This window comes from Macaca fascicularis, chromosome 6, assembly GCF_037993035.2.
Source record: "Macaca fascicularis isolate 582-1 chromosome 6, T2T-MFA8v1.1".
Lineage (NCBI taxonomy): Eukaryota > Metazoa > Chordata > Mammalia > Primates > Cercopithecidae > Macaca > Macaca fascicularis.
Window position 1 is genome coordinate 80048379 of NC_088380.1, and position 22011 is coordinate 80070389.

General features: G+C 42.6%; 1 protein-coding gene and 1 pseudogene across 1 annotated transcript in view; both read left to right on the forward strand.

Annotated features, from left to right (window-relative positions):
* The first annotated feature begins 919 nt into the window (after positions 1-919).
* Positions 920-3150, forward strand: LOC102126158 (spermine synthase pseudogene; annotated as a pseudogene).
* Positions 3151-6654: 3504 nt separating this feature from the next.
* The window catches only part of SV2C (synaptic vesicle glycoprotein 2C), a 243868-nt gene continuing 228511 nt past the window's right edge, over positions 6655-22011 (forward strand). Inside the window, exon 1 of the mRNA XM_005557197.5 lies at positions 6655-6784. The gene's annotated coding sequence lies outside the window, so the exon portion shown is untranslated. The remainder of the gene's footprint in view (positions 6785-22011) is intronic.

The following is a 22011-nucleotide window of genomic DNA, read 5'->3' on the forward strand; positions in this document are numbered from 1 at the left end:
AGGGACTGGGAAATTGCCAACCCAATATTAAACTGAATTCATAGTTTATTGAGAATTTGGGGCTAGAGATCTCTATGACTTGCATTCAGTTGAAATTTCTCAGGTAAGCATATTCTACCTCTACTCGATAGCCACATTCCCTTGCTATACTAAGCATCAAGGCAACATTTTCGGTAGTCCCCTATATTGGTAGTGGTAGGGAGAATTGGTCTCTGGTTTCCCTTACACTGATAGTGTAAACCTTCAGATTGCTTGTAATGGAGGGTGGGTTGTGCCTCATTATTAGATTCAATAACTTGTGCAAGTCCTAGGTTTTGTCTCGTATCTCCCTCACATTAAAAAGACAAGGAAAACCTACCCCACCATATTGCTATCAACCATCTCATAAAAGTATAGGAGGATGGCTGTTCAAGAAATATTCATTAGAATTTTATCATTTAGCAAAACCCAAATGAAATAGTAGATAAATAGCAATAATCGTCAATAACTGCTAACATCACAAAAGAGACAATTAGTATATGCCTCCTAATTAAATGATATATATGTAGTAGTTTCATTTTAAAAAGACCCTGCCTCTGATAAGCCTCTAGATCTATTTTCTGGATTGCAGGAAATACAGGGAGCAGCAGAGCCTATTAAATAGCATAACGGGAACAAAATCAGTAAAATTCAGACTGTGGAGAGCTCTACAGGACATAAGGTTTCTTCATCTATAGTAAATTATGAAGGGAAAAGAAAGGAAGGATGAACCAATAGATAAATAGAGATTTAAGAGACATATCAACCAATTGCAATGTATGGTAGACCTTGTTTGGATCTTGATTCAAACAAACTAATTTTTAAAAACATAAAATAAGAGGAAGAGTAGGAGGGTAGGAGACGGGGTGTCTATGGAAACAATGCGAGTTACCCAAACTCAATGTGGCAGCACCCTTCTGGTTCTGGTTGCCGATCTTCCACAATTTTGGAAAGGAAATGGGGGCACCAGCCACCAGAGCAATCCACTTGCCAAACTGCCTTCCTAGAACCAGGACCTGTCTACACATCCACGGCTGACTTCATAAGTGGGAGCTCTGCAGCTCCTTGGGGCATTTGGTCAAGACTACAGTGAGTTTTGGGGTCAGAAGAAAGGTGAAGAGCACACTGAAGGGGAGAAACGGGGATAGGGTCCACGTGGATCTGGGTGTAGGCTTAAGTGACCCCACCAAAAGAACCTGGCCACCAGAGAGGTGGTCTCTAACTCTTAAACTTTAGAGTTGTTTAAGGCATGGAGCATGGAGACCAAGTCCTTGTTTGCCCAGGTCTACGGGTTGTACTGGTTCGAATGAATATCTGTGTGTATATTAAATTGCCAAGGATTAAAACAGGATTAGTGTTCAGGAAGTGACATTGACTTGGGAGTCAATCAGGAAAGTTGTGGAGTTACCTGGAGGTCTGAGTCTGCTAGCCACATCTAAGAGTAGTGGGTGAAATAACCTGATGAAAGGAGATTTATAGCAGTAGGTTTCAGGGAGCAGTGGTGAAGAATGTTCCAGAAGTAGCAATGCAGAACAAGGACACCACTTTCCTATCTCCAGACACAAGTGATGCAAGCATTGGAGGGAAAATGTCAGCTGTCACTTGAGAGGGTTGTGAGAGAGCAGCCTCTTAGGAAGGCAAGCCATACTTCCATGAGAACAAAAAGGTGAAGAGAACACTTAGAGATGAGGTTGAGGATATTGGGCATTTTGCTAACAGTGGACTTCGAAGTCTAGGAGGCATAGTCAGAGAGTTTCAGGAGTTGGATAGGGAGAAAGAGACAGAATACTAGGTGTGCTGAGCCTTATGAGCATTAGAACATAAGAGATAAGAAAAGCACTTGAGATTTTGGGGCTTCTTGTGGTACTGATACAAGTAGGCATTAAGGACTTAACAAGATGAACATTGGCAGACTCAAAACATACTGTTTTGACTCCTGTGGGCCACAGCCTGACACGGGCATGCCCCCACCCCCTGGCTCCCACAGCCACCTCCCTGAAGCATGGCACAGGAGGGCCTCCCCTCACTGTGACAGCAGCATGGCACAGCAAGATCAAATTCATGCTCAGTGCCAAAGCTGATGGCAAGACCATTCTAACAGGCCTCCAGTCCATTTTCCAGGAGCACGGGATGGCAGAGTCAGTGCACACCTGGCAGGACCGTGGCTATTTAGCAATCTACAAATGGAAACACAAAAACGGCATCTTTGCCAATTTGAGAATTTACCTACATGGATTGATGTTGCTGGACCTTCAGAGTTACAATGATGACCTGCAGGGCAAAGAAGAGATCGACAGCCTTTTGAACAAAGTAGAAAAAAGAATGAAAGAATTGAGTCAAGACAGTACTGGGCTGGTGAAGCCATTACCACCCGTAGTCTGAAGAGGGGCCATCAACAGACATTGGTCCACCACCAATGGGTGCCTGGTCGAATATGACATAGATGAAGTGGTATATAATGAAGATTCACCTTATTGGAACATTAAAATTCTACACTAGAAGCAATTTGGAAATATTCTCATCCTTAGTAGAGATGTTGATTTGGCAGAGTGATTTGCATATACCTGGGCCATCATGGGCAGCAGCAAAGCAGATTGCACTGGCAAAGAGGTACTGACTCTCAGAGGCTGAGATGGGGGCATATTATGTGAAACAGTCAAACTAAAATCAAAGATGGTCACTATGGTAGAGATTGACCAAATGGTGATTGATGGATGTAAGAAATATATGCAAAACACATGTGGTGATGTTGTAGACAATCTGAAAGGAGACTGCTATCAGGCTCTGATAGAAGACTGTATTCCAGTACTGAAGAGGCACACCAGAGAAGGGAGAGAATTGGATTATGTGACTAATGATTTGACAGCTGTTCCAATATCCACATCTCCGGAACAAGATTCCACGTGGGAGTTTCTCGGACTGATTTTTGACCCCTCAGTGAATGTATTGAAATAGGATGGGAAATATTTTACACGTGGGAACTGTGTCAATCTGACAGAAGCCCTGCCACCCTTCGAAGAACAGCTTGGGTGCCTGCATTGCCTTGTGGAATTCTCAAAGGAGATCGTCTATGTCCCTTCAAACTTCGAATTGTGGGTATTTCACACTGTCTGGAAGAAAGCTAAACCTTGAAGATGAATATCCCTTAATCACAAGTGCTGCAAATGGCCTTTTTCACTTCCATATGCTGTACATGACATTGAAACAAGTCAGGCAATTGATTGTGAATTCCTTGAAGTTTTCTTTTTAATTATTATTTTTAATTTTAAAAAGCAAATGGCAAATGTATATTTTGATGTGCTTAGGGTGTTATTTTTTTGAAAGCCAGCTGAAGGATGGTTCGACAGCACAGTAAAGACTGCCAAATGTCCTAACACCCTAGAATGTGATTTTTGTTACTTTTTATTTCTCCGTGGGCTTTTTTTTGTTTTGGTTATGATAGACTTTCAATGTGGATTTTTGGAGGAATGAACATCATTGTTTTGTTCCCAAGGGAAGTTTTTGGTGGTGTTTCTTTCCCCCAATATTGACTTAGATATTAAAATATGGTGCTTATAAGAGAGAATTTTTAAAAATGAATAGTAATACCTCGATTAAAATTACAAAAGAGCCAAAAAATAGTTTTGAGTGTTGTGGAAGCTGAGTGTTGGGTTAAGAGTAGGTGTCTGCACTTTTCTATAGACTCCTGATGATGATGAGGAGAAGTGGAGAGCTGTACAAACTTGGTCCAACAGTATGGGGCTCTCTTTAGACCTCTGCTGTGGAAGCCAGGTGTAACTCTGACTTTCCAGAGCATCTTACAAAACCAATTCTCCAAAGCACAGCCTTTGGAAAACCTTGCCCTGACTACTAAAAGAGGAAGAGTGACTAACATTTATTCTATACCCATTATGTACTAGGCACTGTGCTGCTTGTGTATATTATAAAATATAGCCACTATAGCATCTGTACTTAGTGTGAATTATTTTTATCAAAACCACTTTGCTGATACAAAAACAGACCTCTCATGCTCATTAGGTGTCTTTCACAGCTTGTGTTTTAGCATCACAGGAAGATACTCTGCATTGAGGAACAAAAGTCCTGATGTGTAGGAGGGCAATGACTTTAGAGCACTGGGATTCTGTGGGGATTGGGGGGTGTACCCCTTTTCCCTCCATCTGCTTCTACAAGACAAGTGTTTTCAGAAGAGAGAAAACATTTCATTATAATGACAGCGTGAATAAAACTAGTCTGAGTGCTGGATTCAAGGGGCCTGGAGCCAAGGTGTGTGCCAGGCAGGACCCTAGAACCAGAACTGCTTTAGAGGGCAAGTCCAGGAACCAGGGCACAACATCATCATGACAAAGTGTTTCCTATCCTCCAAAGACACAACGTTAAAATAGCATTTTCCAGTGCAACCTGGTCTTAAATGGGATGTTTCCTGCAAACACACAATCAGGGATTTTCCTAAAGGAGCTGTTACCTTCAAATGCATCAAGACACGAAAATCCAGAGGTAGAAAAATCAATCCACTTTAAAAATATATATATCTTCCATGGACAAGATAGGAGAATGATTTAAGGATGATACAGCATAGCATGAAGAACGTTGATCGCTTTTAAGGTTTGTTTCATGGTTTTCTGAACTTCTGTCACTTGGAGAAACAATCCATTATTCAGCAACAGTTTGGGGGAGGTTCTCAAAAAGGTACCCGTTTGAGAACTCAGTGAATTGCCAGCACATTTTGCAGTTGGAAGCTCAAATTTTTATAAATAACATGTGGGGAATCCATATAGGATTTGTTATTTTTAAATTTCACAATTGTATTTCCAATGCTGGATTCATAGGCACTTCCTTGTCATAGTAGCAGCACATTAATTTTAGCCTAAATAATTATTTAAATTATTTAACTATTTAAATTATTTAACTATTTAAATAATTATTTTACTAAGAAGAATCCACGAAATGAAAATGAGCACGTTCACTAATTTTCATGTTGCCTGACCATCTCATAGCTCCGCCTACGGTCACAGACTGCAAAGCCTCTCAGCAGAACAAGAAAGACCGAGCAAGGAAGTGTAGGTTCAACAGCACATGAGAACCATAACTTACAGTTCCAGAGTGTCTGAACCAGAAAGGAGAGAAAATGAGAGACCAAGAGTTGTCTCCATTTTCTTCTCTTCACAGTATCCTGCATAGTGGCACAAATCGAATTGGAAAGCCCAAGTTAACACCGCCCTGGGCGAACGGCCTGGCTCCACCGGCTCCTCCGTGCAGGAGGCTCCAGCCTGGGGATGCCTGATAGCTCTCCTTCCCTGGCGCCTGCATTATACATGTAACATTTATATTTCTATCCACACAGCGTTCATTCAGCCATCCATTCAATCACCCAGGCATATTTACACGTATGGAACACATTCGCGGAGAGATGTGTGTGTTTGAGTTCCAACCACTGCAGCCCGTACTGGCACCGCGCTTTGTCTCGCTTTGGGTCACCACCACAAGAGCCACGATTTCGCGGAAGGCACACGCCTGTGTGACCGCTTCCCACTCCACATGGGTTCCGTGACAGCGCGGAGCTGGAGGAGTCAGGGACGTGGGGATGCCCTACTTCCCGCAGCATCCGGATGGCAGGGTCCGCGTCGGAAGGCCTGGGAGGGCGACGCCCTCCGATGGTGCCGCTGGGTGGGTGCGCCGGGCCTGGGTGTGGCCTCGAGGAGCGAGTTTCTCTCCACCGCTTTGGAACAGTGAAGCGCGAGTTGGGGTCTCCTGCACGCCAAAGGGAGACATGTTTGTTTCTGACAACACAAGCAAAATTCTCATTCTCATTCTTTCTCTCTCTCTCTCTCTCTCTCTCTCTCTCTCTCTCTCTCTCTCTCTCTCCCCCCCCCTCCTTCTCTCCCTCCCTCTCTCCCTCTCTCTCATATTTGGTTGTTTTCCCCCTAAGGGGCCACTTTCAATGTCTGCCTGCGAGCCCAGCTGTCTGGCCCTATCTAGCACTGGGGAGACACCAGACTTAACCTAGCGAAGTTTTCTTCTGCTTGCTCTTGCTGTGCCCAAGTTTCCTCTGGACTTGTCTGCCAGCGTCGGGGTGGGGGCTGGGGGAAATAGGCAATCTAGCTCTGCCTGGTTGCTCCCTGGAAGCCAACTTGAAGTAATAAGTCAATCCCAGGCCCAGAAATAGAATACAAACCCTCTTTTTGTCCGGTGCTAACAGAGTCCAGCAGTCAGAAATCCCTGGCGTCTCACGCTGGACCTGACCCGGGTCGCCGCCAATTGCGCAACGCACAGTCACAGTTGGTGACCAATTAAGGACTGCCGCCCCCCTCCTTCACCTGCTACTAACTCAGAGCCCTGACTTCTCCAGAAGTACCTACCACTTGCAAGTGGCTCTCCTTCCCCGCCCCCTGCCCCATTCCCGCACCTCAGCAGCGCCTCACCACAGCGACTTGCCGGAGCACCGCGAGTGGCGCCCGGCGCCCGCCTCCCCCGCGCGCCGTGACACCCTGCGCACCGCTGGTACTCTCGCCACGCCGCCGCCCGGCACTGCAGCACCGGGGGGAGGAGGGAGGCGGAGGAGGGGAGGAGGACCGCAGCGTGCAAGCCAGGAGTCACTTTCCCGCCCCTCCTCTCGCCGCTGACACGCTCAGAGGAGTCACCACTCTGCGCGCTGCAGGCGAGAGTGGCAGACGGAGGCGGCCCGGGGAAGCGAGCCGGAGCGGCGCCCGCACGGAGGCGGCTGCAGTGCTGACACCACTCAGGGAAAGGGTCTCCGACGGCTGGAGCGGTGAGTGGGGGAGGCGAAGCGGGCATCCCCGGGGAGACTTCCCGGCTACTGGATTTCTCTTCCCGACCGGTGGCCGGGCGCTACAGCCTGGGGAAGTTTTTGCAACCTTTCAGAAGCGCAACTTTGCCCCGCCTGCCCCGGGGGAAACGGCTGCAGGTGCCCGCTGCTGGGTAGGCGCCTTTGTTGAGGAGGGACCGGGAAAGTCGGGGTAAAATAGATGCAGTGGCCCCCGGGTTCGCTAGGGTAGGTCTGGGGACTGGGTCGCACTTTCTCTGGGATTCCCAGGGGAGGTGGGTAGGCAGCAGAGGCGATGCATGGGCCGCGTCTGCAGCGACCGCCAAGCTCTTTTTTGCTTGTGTGGTTTGACGGGCAGGGTACCTGGACCTATACCTTCATAGCAGCCTTAGGCTCAACTTTTCGGCGGGGATCCCTCTGCAGACGTGCGGGTGGCGGGAGAGCAGAGGCAGTTGCAGTAAGTGCTGAGAGAGCCTGAAAGAAACACCATGAATTTTCAAACTCTCCCACATGCATTCCCGAAGCGCCTGTCTAGCGTCTAAGCGAGAGCAAGAGAAGGCTGGAGAGCAGGGGAGCCCGCGGGGCTGAGGCTCTTTGTCAGCCGCCTGCACTTCCTACACAACGCCTTCATTCAGCAAAAACCTATTGGGCGCCTACTGTGCGCCAGGCGAGGCGAAGCAGACCCAAGGCTGTGAAGCTCAGAGGGGAAAGGGACCGATCCCAGTAAATAATGGGTAATCTTAGATGGCAATGAGGGTAGTGAAGGCCATTAGCGGACCCTCTGACCCTTTCTCTTAGTGGGCTTCTTCCCCTCCGCCTGGGTTCTAGAACTGGGAAGACTTTTCTCCAGAGTGTCGCGGGGAGCGCCCCGAGCTGGGTCCAGGGGGACTGCGGAATACGGGGATGAACTTGGCTTGGGGCAGCCAGCACCCCGCGACAGATGAACAATCGGGAGCAGATCTGTGGGCGTGCGGGGACCATAGGCGGCTCGCGGGGGCGGAGGGGGAGGGGCTGAGTCACGGGGGCTGGAGGTGCCGCCTGGACGGCCTGAGCTGGGGGCGCTCGCGTCACCTGCTACGTGTGCCAGTGATGCAAATGCAGACCCGCGAGGGGCGGGCAGGGGTGGCGGGTGGGGGCAGGAGACGGAGTCTCCGTCTGGGAGCGCGCGTGTGTGCGTCAAAGGCTCTAGGTTGATGGATGCCCCGCGGCGCGCCTGACGCGGACAGCGGCCACCCGGCGGGGCCGCGGGGGGCGGGCGGACTGCGGCGGCGCGGGGCGGCGAGGAAAGCCCCGCACGGCCCGGGCGGGCTGGCAGGCGGCTCCGCAGTGCGCCGCAGTGCTGGGAAGGCGCAGCAGCTACCGGGCACTCCCCGGGGTACCGAGGAGATGGGGCGTCTTTTAAGGCTCCGAGACCGGGATGCCCTGATGGTCTCCTCTCCCGCTGAACCTACTCCCTTCATACTTAGCTGACTGTTAGCGCGGTAGCTTCCGTTTAATTCTTATCCTTAATTCTGAAGAATGTGGCGTTGATCTCTTAGGCGTTCACTCATTTTCCATGGCAAGTTCCGAAAGGCCTCGTGCTGGTGGGCAAGTTTTCATGTGAACGCCTAGGTGTTGAGGTTAGTGAGGTTCTGTAGTGCCAACCCGTTGCGCCACCATTCTTCAGGATTTTTGGCAGGAGGCCTGGCCTCTAAGCGAGGTTTAAGAATGTCTTACAAAACAATGTGCCGCATTCCTCTTTCATAGCAAAAAATACGCGTTAAAAACACTACTGATAATGCATTCTCTGGTGGAAAATAATAAATCAAATCCACGATCCATTCTATTCTTTCTTTAAAGACCACTTTCTGGAAACCCAATGACTAAGTTTTTCTACTGGCTTTACTGAAGGAGCCCAAATCTTCAGTGTGTAGGCAAAATGAATGAAAGGGGGCTGGGTTGGGAAAGAAGAAAGGAAGGGAGGGAGGAAGAAAAACAGTTATCAAGGAACCCAGAAACACAGATGCTAGTCACCATTTCCCCAAATATTGTGTTATGTCACCTTGGGCAGGTTACTTAGCCTCTTGGGTTCATCTTCCACCTTTGGGAAATGTAAAAAATAGCTTATACTAGCTTTTATGTACCTTACAGGGTTGTTTTGAAGACAAAAGAGATAGTCTCAGAGAGCTTTGGCTTTGGAAATACAAATTCTCTATGAATGGAAAATATTAGCAAAGCCCCTACACACACACACACACGCACAAACAACTTTATCTTTTAAAAAATTCTAGAGACATTTTCCAGCGTTGTTTTTTTTTTAAATGAAATTTGGCCCTCGATGTGAGCAAATGCAGACAATAGACTTTTCCTAACAGTCTAATATACAATCAAATGCCGTTAGCTGCTGACTGTCCGGAGAAGGAAAAAAAGCAGCTCTGGATCACATTTGGGTGTTTTGTTCATGTAGTGGAGAAATGAGATTTATTTTTCATGACCCAATGACAGTGAAAGTAGCTTCTCTGATCTGAGCAGCAGACTGGCCTAAGAGCTTGTAGTAAAAATCCTATTCATTATTAACCCTATCATATTCCTTAAGTGTGGAAATGCTTCAAATAATAGGATCCAGTTCCCAATCTCCAGGAGATTACGGCAAAGGCATCATAATGTGCAATATATCACGTGATGACAAGTACCAGAAAACCCATTTCCTATAATTAGGAGTGTTAGCTCTTATTCTTAAGTAAACTCGATGACATATTATATGAATAAAAGCATGTGATTTGTCAAAATGCCTCCTTAACCAGCCCACTGTTGTTATTCATATTACTCCATATAATGCTAGATTTCTGTGAGTAGTGAAAGCAAAATGTCTCTTATTCTGTGCAGCTATATCAGGGGAAAACCTTCAATTCACCAGCGTATTTCTTGGTTCCATGTTGGTGAGGTTCGTGTTTGACTGTGGTTCACAGCATACATATTATTTCCATTTAAACACAAACTCATCATTTCAATGAAGTCTGTTTGTAAATCCAGGAAAGGCAGCCCCTGGCAGGTGTATATAGTTTTGATGCAACATTGCCACATTGTTTTTGCTTTTGCTTTGCTTTTTCAATCTCTGCACAGTTGAGCAACCAGAGTAAGATGTTGCAGTGGTTTGAATTTGGAGGTTTTTTCTTTATTTGAGACAGCTGAGAATAACAATGGGAATGAAGTTACAATTTTAATTCTTGCTAGAAATATGTCTTAATGGGATACTAAAACACAATTTTATTTTATCACAACCCCTCCTAATTAGGGACAGCAGTAGTATTTGCACTTCAGGATGGCTTCCCTATTGAGAAGAATTGAACAAAATTAAATAAATGGACAGGATGTATTGGATGATTTGGTCCTTTCTAGTTCTAATGTTCTTTCTCTCCAGGAAATAGAGAAATATATGATGACTTATATTTTAAGTTTGAACTTTGCTTATAAGTAGTATAGAAAATATGTTTTTAAAAATTAACTCAGGTTAAAATTTTACATGAAGCTATAGGCTCTGTTTTTGTAGATAAATGGTCCATTAGATTTTGTATTATGCCATTAGATGTATGAATTAAAACAATTTTAGGGATCAAATTTGAAAAATAATTCCTGCTTAATATAAAGAAAATACTCAGATCAATTTAGTATGACATTTAAAATATTTTCTGTTGACCACCTAATGCGCATTATGCTTGCTACATCTTTTCCCATAGATAGTATATAATACAAATGATTAAGACTGGACACTATAGGGATGGCCTTCAGTCTTCTGACAACCTTGGACCCTCTTACAAGTCAAGAGTATAGTGAGATTCATGACAGGTGAAACCAAGAGCTTTCTCTTATCATTTTCCACTATTTGCAAATCCTAGAATCCTAGAGTAGCCAAATAGAGTGATTCTCAAATAGTTGTGTATATCATATTTTCCTGGGGAACTTGTTTAAGTGGGAATTTCTGAGTCCCATTCTAAACATTCTAAGTTAATGGTTCCATGGTTGGGCCCAGAATGTGCTGTTTATCAAGCTCTGCCAAGTGAGTTGGATATTATCATTAGGGGAACCATATATGCAGATGTACTTGAACTATTTCTAGATAGCATAGCAAGAACCAGAATGCATGGACTTTCTACGCTATGTTTTCCTCTTTAATATTTACCAAGTATCTGCTGGAAGCCCTCAGTGAAATATCATTCTGTTTTGTGAGACAGATGTAAAGAGGACTAACTTCTTTAGTAAAAGTCATGGGAGTGAGTGGCATGGGTGGTTGGGAACGACTCCATGGAGACACTTACATATTTGGTATCAAAGAAGGGAAGGGCATTGGCAGAAGGAACGTTGTAATGACAGGTCAGTTGAGTGCAATAAAGGCTGAATACCTTTGCGTGGCCTTCAGAGCCCTAGGTGGTCTGGCCTCTGCTCACTTGCAGCCTCATTTTACATGAGCCCCAAACCACTTCCATCCCCAGCAACCTTCAATCATCAGTCTCCTTCTGCAACTTGCCCCAACCTACCTGTACCATATTAACTCCTTATGCTCTTCAGATTTCAATCCAGCCTCTAAGCCTCTGTTGTGAGGTTACTTTTAATACAGTGCACTTTTCCTCATAAAGTTATCAGAGAAAATATAAGATGCTCAGTTAAATTTGAATTTAGATAAACAATAAAATTTTTTAAGTATAAATATGTCAAAAATATTGCTTGGGACATTGTCCTAGTCCCTTCCAGCTGCTATAACAAAATATTTTAGACTGGCTAATTTATAAACAATGGAAATTTATTGCTCACAATTCTGGAGGCTGGGAATTCCAAGATTAAGTTCCCAGAAGATTTGGTGTCTGGCCAAGGCCTGTTCCTCATAAATGTCCATGGAAGGGGCAAGGCACCTCCCTTCAACCTCTTTGATAAGGGCACTAATCCCATTCATGAGGGTGGAACCCTAATGACTTATTTCCCAAAAGGCCTCACCTCTTAATACTATCACATTGGGGATTAAGTTCCAACATATGAATTTGAGAGGGACACCAGCTTTCAGACCATGGCAGACATACTTACACTAAAACATTATTTGTTGTTTATTGAAAACTTAAAATTATCTGAGTGTCCTATATTTTTATTTGCCAAATCTAGCAATCTTGTTTATGAAGCTCACTAATTTTACAATTTCTTTTAAAAAAATGAGATTCTTTCATTAATGCCAGTCACCCTTTACTAATCTACAAACCCTAGGAGACTGAGGACAGGATTAGGGATACATTGGTCTTATATTAATCTTGCTGATTTGTCCTTCATGTTTGAAATAGTATCTGGAGCATGGTAGGAGCTCAAGAAATATTGTCAAATGAATTAATGACGTGTTAGAGAAAAACAGTGTAACCATGAACAAATTTCTTTTTTTAATTTTAATTTTAATTTTACGTTCCAGGATACATGTGCAGGATGTGCAGGTTTGTTACATAGGTAAACATGTGCCATGGTGGTTTGCTGCACCTATCAAACCATCACGTAGGTATTAAGCCCAGAATGCATTAGCTATTTTTCCTAATGCTCTCCCTTCCTCCAGTCCCTCCCAGACAGGCCCCAGTGTGTATTGTTCCCCTCCCTGTGTCCATGTGTTCTCATTGTTCAGCTCCCACTTATAAGTGAGAACATGCAGTGTTTGGTGTTCCGTTCCTGCATTAGTTTTGCTGAGGATAATGGCTTCTAGCACCATCCATGTCCTTGCAAAGGACATGATCTCATTCCTTTTTATGGCAGCATAGTATTTCATGGTATATATATATACCACGTTTTCTTTGTCCACTCTATCATTGATGGGTATTTAGGTTGATTCCATGTCTTTGCTATTCTGAATAGCACTGCAATGAACATATATGTGATTTTGTAACAGAATGATTTATATTCCTTTGGTTATATACCCAGTAATGGGATTGCTGGGTCAAATGGTATTTCTGGTTCTAGATCTTTGAAGAATCGCCACACTGTCTTCCACGATGGTCGAACTAATTTACATTCCCACCAACAGTGGAAAAGCATTCCTATTTCTCTGCAATCTTGCCAGCATCTGTTATTTTGTAACTTTTAAATAATCACCATTCTGACTGATGTGAGAAGGTATCTCATTGTGGTTCCGATTTGCATTTCTCTAATGATTACATATGTTGAGCTTTTTAACCATGAACAAGTTTCTTAACCTCTCTAAGCCTAAATTTTTTCAGATGTGAAAAGATGATTTTGTAATCTACTTTTCAGGATTACATGTAGAGATTACATAAGGAAAATATACACAAAGCTCCTAGCATGTTACTTCATAGGCACTGTACTTTAAAAAGTATCTTTTCTTTTGTCTCCATATGTATCTTGTAAAATGAGAGGATACCTTTTTGATGTATAAAATTCCACTTTTTTTCATTATACTGCAATTTCAGAAGCAATCAGTGTTTCCCGAGTATTTATCAAATACAAGGTAGTCTGGAGGATTCAGCTATGCAGTTACAAAAGTCCTGTTCTCAAGGAGCACCTATCTGTGGGCTGGTAACACCTAAGGCCAGCTTCATGGGTCTTTAGCCTGAACAGTCACATTAAGCTTCACGTTTAAAAGAACCGTATATTTGGTTTGGTGTTCTGCTGTCACCTCTTGAAATTCTGTGAGCAAGGGGTTCCATGTTTCTCTATTGCATTGGGCCCTGCCAATTGTGTAGCTGGTCTTGTTAAGCTATGCATATTTGTATCCAGCATATGCATACAGAGCATTGCATTTAGTCTTCATGGTATCCCTGGCCCTCTCCTTACCCAGAGAACTTGTGATTTTCCTGAGATGCATGGCTTATAATTAACTAAACCAAGTAATCAAACGCCTAGTTCAGTGTTCTTTCCACTACATCATGCCTGTCTTCACCTGATTACCATCATCTAGTGTGTTCAGACCTTTGGATGAGCATCTGGAGCTTTTAAAGACGATATCCTTAGGTCTCCTATTCTTCGGTGACTGCAATGAATCTTCACTGCCATCACTGCCTCTGTAATTGCTGAACAACTGGAACTTGAAGTTCTAGTTCTGCCTTTGTAGAAACACCAGGAACACCAGCAGCTTGATTTCTAAGATTCTATCTCTTCCAATATTTAGGTTTTAAAATCTGCAAATTTATGCAAGATAAGTAGTGAACTTTGGGGGGCTAAAATTTGTCTAAGAGAAATATCTAAGGTGTTTTATTCTTTGCTTTAAATTACCCAGCTGAGTCACGCAGCACGGGAGCTTCTGCAGCTAGGAACAGCCATGCATTTTGGCAGTGGGTAGAGAAGGTGACCCACTTTGTCATTTCAAGCTCCAACTAGCCTCTTTTAAAATACATGTATTTTAATATCACTTTTTAGTAGTTCTAAGCATGCCAATTTTCTTTATTTCATTTTTGTGCTTCATATCTAAGAAGTGATATTCTAATAAATCCATGGAGCCATTGTCATGTTTGCCCTCACACCATTCTTTTCGACACATGACGACATACTCCAGTCAACGCATATTAAACCCATCACTAGCTGCATTGAACACAAAACAATTTAAGTGTAAAGACTATTACTTTTTGAAGCATCCAATTAAATCTACAACCTGTTTCCTGTTGGCCACATCCATGTGAAGGCAGAAATTACAGACTCACAGCAGCAACCATAATCACTTCTGTGGTTCTCGTCTGACCCCAATTGTGGCATTCCCAGCCTGCTTCAAAGATTCCTCACTATTCTTTGAGTCCTTGAAGATTGCTCCTATAGTCCTTGTCCCCTGCTCTGGTCCCTGCAGCAACATCACCACAGTGTTGCCCGACCTGCCTCTCACTGCCCAGAATGCCTTGGTTCCAGTGTTGTGGAATCTGCTGGTGCTTCCCTGTGCTCTTGATGTCCCTGGAGAGTTTAGAGAATCTGTGAATGTATGAGGGCTGGTGTACGGACATGCCAAGTGATAGTCTCCTGTATTTACAATCAGTTCCCCTCTCAAATGCAGGTCCGTTGTCCTAGGACCGTAAATAATGGTCTCAAATTGCCTTTCACTCAGAATGAGCTTTCTAGGAGACTTTTTTTTTTTTTTAAGCCTACAGCAGCTCATGTTCCAGGCAGTCTCCCACCCAAGTACTAATCAGGCCTGACCCTGCTCAGTTTCCAAGTTGAGATAAAATCCCAAGAGACTCCTTAGTCCCTTCCCTCCTAGACATGCTCAGAGGTATCAGAATACTAAGATAAATCATCAGAATTTTGTATGTTTATTGCATCATTATTTGCAGTGGTGAAAAATTGGAACAACCTGTATGTCTATCAGAGCCTGATCACATTAATTATGGTTAATCCAAATAATGAAATACTACACAGCCACTGAAATGAATGAGGTGAACCTACATGGTAAAATGGAAATATTTTGAAGATGTTGTTAGTTTAAAAATAGCAATTTATGACCAGAATATAAATATATATATTTAGTAGAATCAATATAGTATGATTCTACTAAAAAGAATCTAAGGTACATTACAGAGTTTGAAAGAATAAAGATCAAACTCTTGTCTTTTTGGGGTGTGGAAAGGACCTTACATATTTTAATATATATATTTCTGAATTGTTTGAGTTTTCAACAATAAGCACACATGACTTTTGTAATTAAGGCACCAGTGGAGGTGGTAAATATTAATTTCAGCATTCACCTGCAATGCTGTTTTTCAAACATGTGTAAGTATTAGTGTTCTAGTGGCTAAAAAAGCAGTGCCAGTTTTTCTCATGGATATTTTTCCAGGCAATAATGTAGGTGAGGTCATCTAAGTTGTGAGAACATAAATTGCTTTGGTACTCAATAAAACTATTTTCATTTTGAATGAAAAAGAAACATAGCTATAAACATTCAATACATTGGCCTTTGAGCAGGGGCTGCTTATTGCTGACTTAAGTCATTAGAGCTGAGGATCGACCCCCGTTCCTCCACCCCCATCCTCAATAAATCTTATTTGTCCAATAGCTGTCAAAAGCCTGCATTAATACTTGGAATATTGTGCTTTTAGGCACATTTTTCACTCTACTATGACTATGTATTTGACAGGATGGGAGATTGGCAATTTTTTATCTTGTCTTGCCGTGGGCTGAGAATGTTCTCCCTCCTACCATCTCTTCTTCCCCCCGCCGTACACATATTTATCTATGGAAAAGTCTCCTAATCATCCTTCAATCCTCAGCTCAAAGGTCCCTTTTTATGACACTCCACAGCTCTTTCTCTGTCTCTCCTAGGCCCCTTGCAGCTCCAGCTGTGGAGTGCTTCTCATATTGTGTCATGGTGGCTGCTCTATGTGTATTTTCCTACTAGACTCATACCTTGAGGAAGAGGCCAAACTACTGAGATATTTGTAACTCCTGGCACTGGACACATAGGGGCTGGAAGTATTTTAAATTATTTTTAAACCTTTTTAAATTAAAGTATACTATATAGAAAGAAAAGTGCATATTTGATAAGGGTACAGCTGCGTTTTCACAAATTGAACACATCTCTTTATAGAGCACCCATCAAAAATCAGAAAGAATATTCCGAATGCCCCAGAGGTCCCTTGCATGCTCCTTCCAGTCATAACTATCTCCCCACTATCCTGACTTCAGTCCTTTGGAGGTGCTTATCAAGTTCTCCCTCTCCTGCTCTGAATTCCATTGTTCCATGCACAAGATCTGAGAAGCTGCTTGGCAGAGTCTTGCTACTGCCAGTGGACATGCAAGTGGCGTGACTGTGTCCAGAATATTGTTCGGGTGCCCAGAACTTCCAGTCCACAAGGTTTTTTGTCCACAAGGTACAGGCAGATAACGGCCCCTAATTAATTGCACACATAGCCGTCTGCACTGCAAAGCAGCTTTGCTTGTGACCAAATGCTAAGCCCCTCATGAGCAATTCTATCATTTGACCTCCACGCCTTGTCCAGAATTTCACAAAACTGTTCTCACACAGTCCTTTACTCCTGAGGCTTATTCTTCTTACCCTCCAAACTTGAACCCATTCCAGTGGATCAGAATGCAACAAACTGACTTCCAGACTCTTCAAATTTCTCCTCTATCAGCTGGCTTCTGAGCCGCAGTGGTCTGGATAAAGCACATTGCATTCATCCCTCTCTCTATACTAAATATTCTGGATTCTTATCACCAGACTGAGAAAACACATTGGAGAACCCTGGCCGCTCATCAAATTATTTTTCCCCCTTGTAGACTTGCTTCTAATGTCTTTCCCTTTGATATCACTATTCCAAGGAACAGTTTTAAGGAACTTCCCATATTTATTTTAAGGATGTTGTCCATTCTATTACCCATTGCACTTTTCATTATTGTTTATTCAAGAAATGTTTTTGGAGCTGGGTGCAGTAGCACACACCTGTAGTCCCTGCTACTTGGGAGGTTGAAACAGGATTGCTTGAGCTTAGGAGTTCAAGACCAGCCTGGGCAACATGGTGAGACTCTGTAAACAAACAAACAAACAAACAAACAAACAAGTAGATAAATAGGCTTGAATAGAATAAAAGGCTGAGTAAGAAAGAATTCTTTCTCTCTGCCTGACTGTCTTTGAGCTGGGACATTGATCTTCCACCTTTGGATTCAGGCTTTGATTTAAATTATACCATTGGCCCTCCTCGGTCTGCACTTCTTAGCCTCCAATAATTGCATGAGCCAATTCCTTATAACAAGTCTCTTTATTATACTCTCTATATTTATATCCATACGTGTCCTTTTGGTTCTGTTTCTCTGAAGCTAATACCTGCCTCTTAACCCTAGACTCAGAACTGGTGCACTGCCACTCAGCCCACATTCCGTTGACCAAAGACCTGTAGTGCACAAGACAGTTCCACGTAAGCAAAGCCTTGCCTTGCATATCACACAATTTTCCAGTGTCCCAGCAGATATCTATTTAGGTAAAAAATCTGTTTCTAATAATTTAAGCCTAGAATTGTATTCTGTTTTATGTATAAACACAGTATCTTTTGCACAATTTTGATATGTTGTAAATTTTTCAGGAGTAAAACCACTTGTAAATCAAGGGAAGACTATATTTTGTTTTGTTTAAAGTCTGACTGAGAGTTGTTCATCATTTCTGCAAATCACATTACCACTGGTGACAAACCCCATTTGTGACATCAGTTGCTAATAAGCACACCTGTATTTGTCTTCATTGGCATTTGTTGCATTTGTGATGATTCTGCACTTAGATATTAGCATCCCATGTCTTCATTTTGTATTTGAGAGTTGTTATACTGGAACATATACATATTTTAAAACATAATTTGTTATTATTTCTTCTAGTTCCCCTTAAGTCATTATGTTGATATTTTGAATTTATGTGTAGAGGTAGATATTATATATGAATATTATTTAATAAGGCATTGCTAAATATATGTTTTTATTAGGTGCTTTTGAACATCTCTAAATCCTCTATATTTTAGCACTACATTATAGTAAGCTGACATATTTGGAGGTGGGAAAGGAGCAGGATATAATACAGAGAGCTCTTCTATCTTAGCATTGTGTCTGAAGGGAACATGTTCTTTCTGTGAAGACAGTCACATTATTCTCTCTCTGGCAGTAGTTGAGAGAGGGTAGTGTGTGAGCTGGGCCTACCTACAGAGATGGGTGATCTGGAGAAAATGTGCAAGCCTTTACCATAATTCTGCCTCTGAGGCTCACCTGAAACTCAGGCAGTCCAAAGGCTTGTCCTGTGAAGGCCCTGAGTTTTTTACTATGCAGCTCTAATTTTGATTAGTAATGAGTAGGAACAGGGGACGCTTAGGAAGAAAAGAAACAGGTGTTCAAAGATGGCTGCTTCAACAACTGTGGGAGATGCCCAGTAGGAATCTGGTGGTTTCCTTCTAATATTATTTTTTTTAAATTCTGTTATTCTTAGAGGTCACTGTCAGACAGTGCTTCCTGTGGGAGTCCCCTGCCATAGTCTTCTGTGTATGACAGTGGGAGCCCCTTGACTTGCTTCCTGAAGAGACTCTCTTACAAAAGAGGGAATGAAGGCCTGATGACTGATCTTTGTCCATAAGCTCAAGGATATTATATTGTCCTATTAATTGAAACTGATTTAAGGGTAATTCAGAGGAATAAATCAGAAGACATTGAAAGAGTGACCTAAGACTAAATAGCAGATGCTGCTCTGTGTGCCTTTTTATCTAAAGCTGGAGTATTGATAAGGGCATCACACTCTATCTGTGGCATGCAGAAGACATTATTGTCGGGGTAGAGCTATCTCATTTATTGATAAATACATTATTGTTTTCCCAAACATTCATTACTCTGAACCTGGTACGTAATGATCATGCCTGCCTTTTGGCATACAGATGTGTGCGCACAAAGTTTGATTATATTCAACAGCAGTACATGCAAAACAAAACAAAACAAAAATCAAACAATAAACCTGTAAAGGTTAACATTCACTTCCCAGAAAGCCTGAAGAGAAAAGCCAGTGATTAATATAATTAAATGTGAGACATGTATCCATACCATCTTATACCTGCACCTTTATTTAATATCAGGAGAACGATGCGATTCTTCTTATGGGCTGACATCAGCAAAACCTGCTGGCCCTAGAAGATGTGGAGGCATTGGAGCTCTGCCTAAATCGCCCACTGATGGGGAGAATCTGAGTCAAGATTAAGGGGATGCTTTGCAATGAAGAACTAATTTATTTGCTCCCAGCTTTGGGGCATTATGTACTTCCTTATTACCATATTATATATTATTACCTTATTACCCTATGAGTTGCTATGTTGATTATCATGTCAGACAATTGGTGTAACATCACATTCCACTTAATAAAAGTCCCAGATATAATGGAAAATAACAGTTCGTGCTGTGTCTGTTCCGCTGGCTTAGAATTTTTTTTCTTACTAGATGATTTTGAAATTGGGTACTACAAAATTTTAAAATTGTATGATGAGCTATCTTTGCCTATGATTGAAGTGCTATAAAATGTATACCTGAGCTCTTGAGACTCTTAGTGATGTTTTTGAAATTACTTTTACTGTACTTCCTGTTTGCCATATTAGTGCTTTCTTTTGCTCGTGTGTGTGTGTGTGTGTGTGTGTGTGTGTGTGTGTGTCTTGTCTTCATGTCCTGTTGCTGCTAGTGATGAGTTATAACATCTTCACTCAGGAAATCATGACATCCTTAAATGCCTTCTCAGGGTTCTCTGATCACACTGTACTTTTCTGCTTCGAAGGGTTTCCTTCTTCTTTCCCAGGATAACCAACCACTGATTTTCAGTCTGGCTGACGTATGACAACACAGAACCCTCTTTCATAGCAGTTTTCACTATGACTTTGACTGACAGCATTGGAAATCAGGATCTCTAGCTTCTCAACATAACAGCTTCTCAGGCTAACTATTGCTTTCATTCGCAGCCTGTAGGCCATTTGGGTTTATATTCTAGATAGTTCAGCTTAACCTTCTATTAGCGATAAGAAGGATTCATGTTGTATTTTCTGATCATACCAGGTTTTACTTCTTTTTATCCAAGCTGAATTTCTCATCCAAAATTTCAAGTTTAATTCTAAGAACTAATATGTGTCTCTCTGTGTGTATTTTTTAGGCTAACAGATTTTTCATGCCTCAGAAGTGGTAACATTGAGAGTTGTGGTTAGATGTAAATTCTGGCTCTTATTTGAATTTTTAGAACATGTCCAGAGTCTCTGAATGTACAGCCCTGTCAGCAAATTGGCCAAAATATTTTATTTGTAAGATGCTTAGTAAGCATCTACTATATCAATTAGCCATAAAATTAGCAAATTCTTTTTAGCTTTGTTAAATATTAGGATAATAGGAAAAGGAGGCACTTTAGATAAATCATCATCTTTTTTTTAGTTCTGGTTTGTGTAAAGCTGCCTTTGGGTCAACTGGAGGTCAAGTTTGGCTATTTATTTGCTTATTAGCTCATAAGCTACAGCTATGCTAAATGAAATAAATGCAACTTCACAGTATGTAAGAAAACGAGCATCAAAACTACATTTAATTCAACTTAGTATCAGTTATTGCCCTTAACGAGCACTCTTTCGTATGGGATCATAAGAGGTGCTGGAATTTCTCTGGAGATAAGAAGTCACACCAATGATTTAATAACAGTCTTTAAGTCTTTTAAAGGCCATATGCCAAAAGATAATGCCTACTTTCTCTGCTTAACAGGATTGAAGAAAATAGACATTAGGAGATAACTGAAATATTTTTAAAAGTGAAATAGAAATTTCAATCAATTTCAGTCCACAAATTGACCATCTCCCTTGTGCAAGGGGTATGCTATGATAATTAGGAGAAATGAGGTGGGTGGGATACAGCCTGTGATCTCAAGAAGCATGCACACCTGTGAGGGAGAGCTCAGTCAAGTCGTCTATCAGGCCTGTGCAACAGAGTGAGGATTCACTAAAAGAAGTCCAGAATTCCACGATGGTTTGAAAGCGGCAGTCTGGTGTTTGCTCAAGGTAGGGTTTCTCAACCTCAGCACTACTGACATTTTGGACCGGATAATTCTTTGTTGATGGGAGGCTGTCTTGTGCATTGTAAGATGGCTTATGACAGCCTTGACCTCTACCTACTAGATGACAGTAGTATTTTCCCCTGCATTGTCACAACCAAAAATGTTTCCAAACATTTCCCCATGTCCCTAAGGCTGGGGGTTGGGGGGAGTACAAAATTGCCCTCATTTGAGAACCACTGATTTAGAAAATGACTTTTGACTTTCTCCCTAAAATACAGGTAAGTTTTATCAGGCCAAAAGAGGGAGATGCAGGTTGTATGTGGGGAGAGAATCTTGTGAGTGGGGGTGCAGAGATGGAGCACCCTGGGTGAGCTGGGGAGTGGCGAGTGATCCTGTTGGTTTGGAAGAGAAGACAGAAACACAGTCAGTGGTGGAAGATTGAGCTGGAAGGTGGGTGGGATTCTGTGAAGGTCAGGTGCAGCAGTTTGGGCTCAATTTCAGCAGAAGTTACCTTTATCAGAACCACACATTTAGAAAGATTAATTTGAAATCAGGTGTACAGTGGCTTAGGGCAGGAACAGCCTTGAGGTAGAAATACCAGTTAGGAGTGGCCAATTACCATTACTTCATAGAGATGAAATTATGTTCTTCATTCATTCTGTGAAGTGGTTAGCCCATATGTATTTATCACATCTCTTAAGTGCTAGGCACTGCCTCAGCTGCGGGAGGTAGAACCTGGAAGACA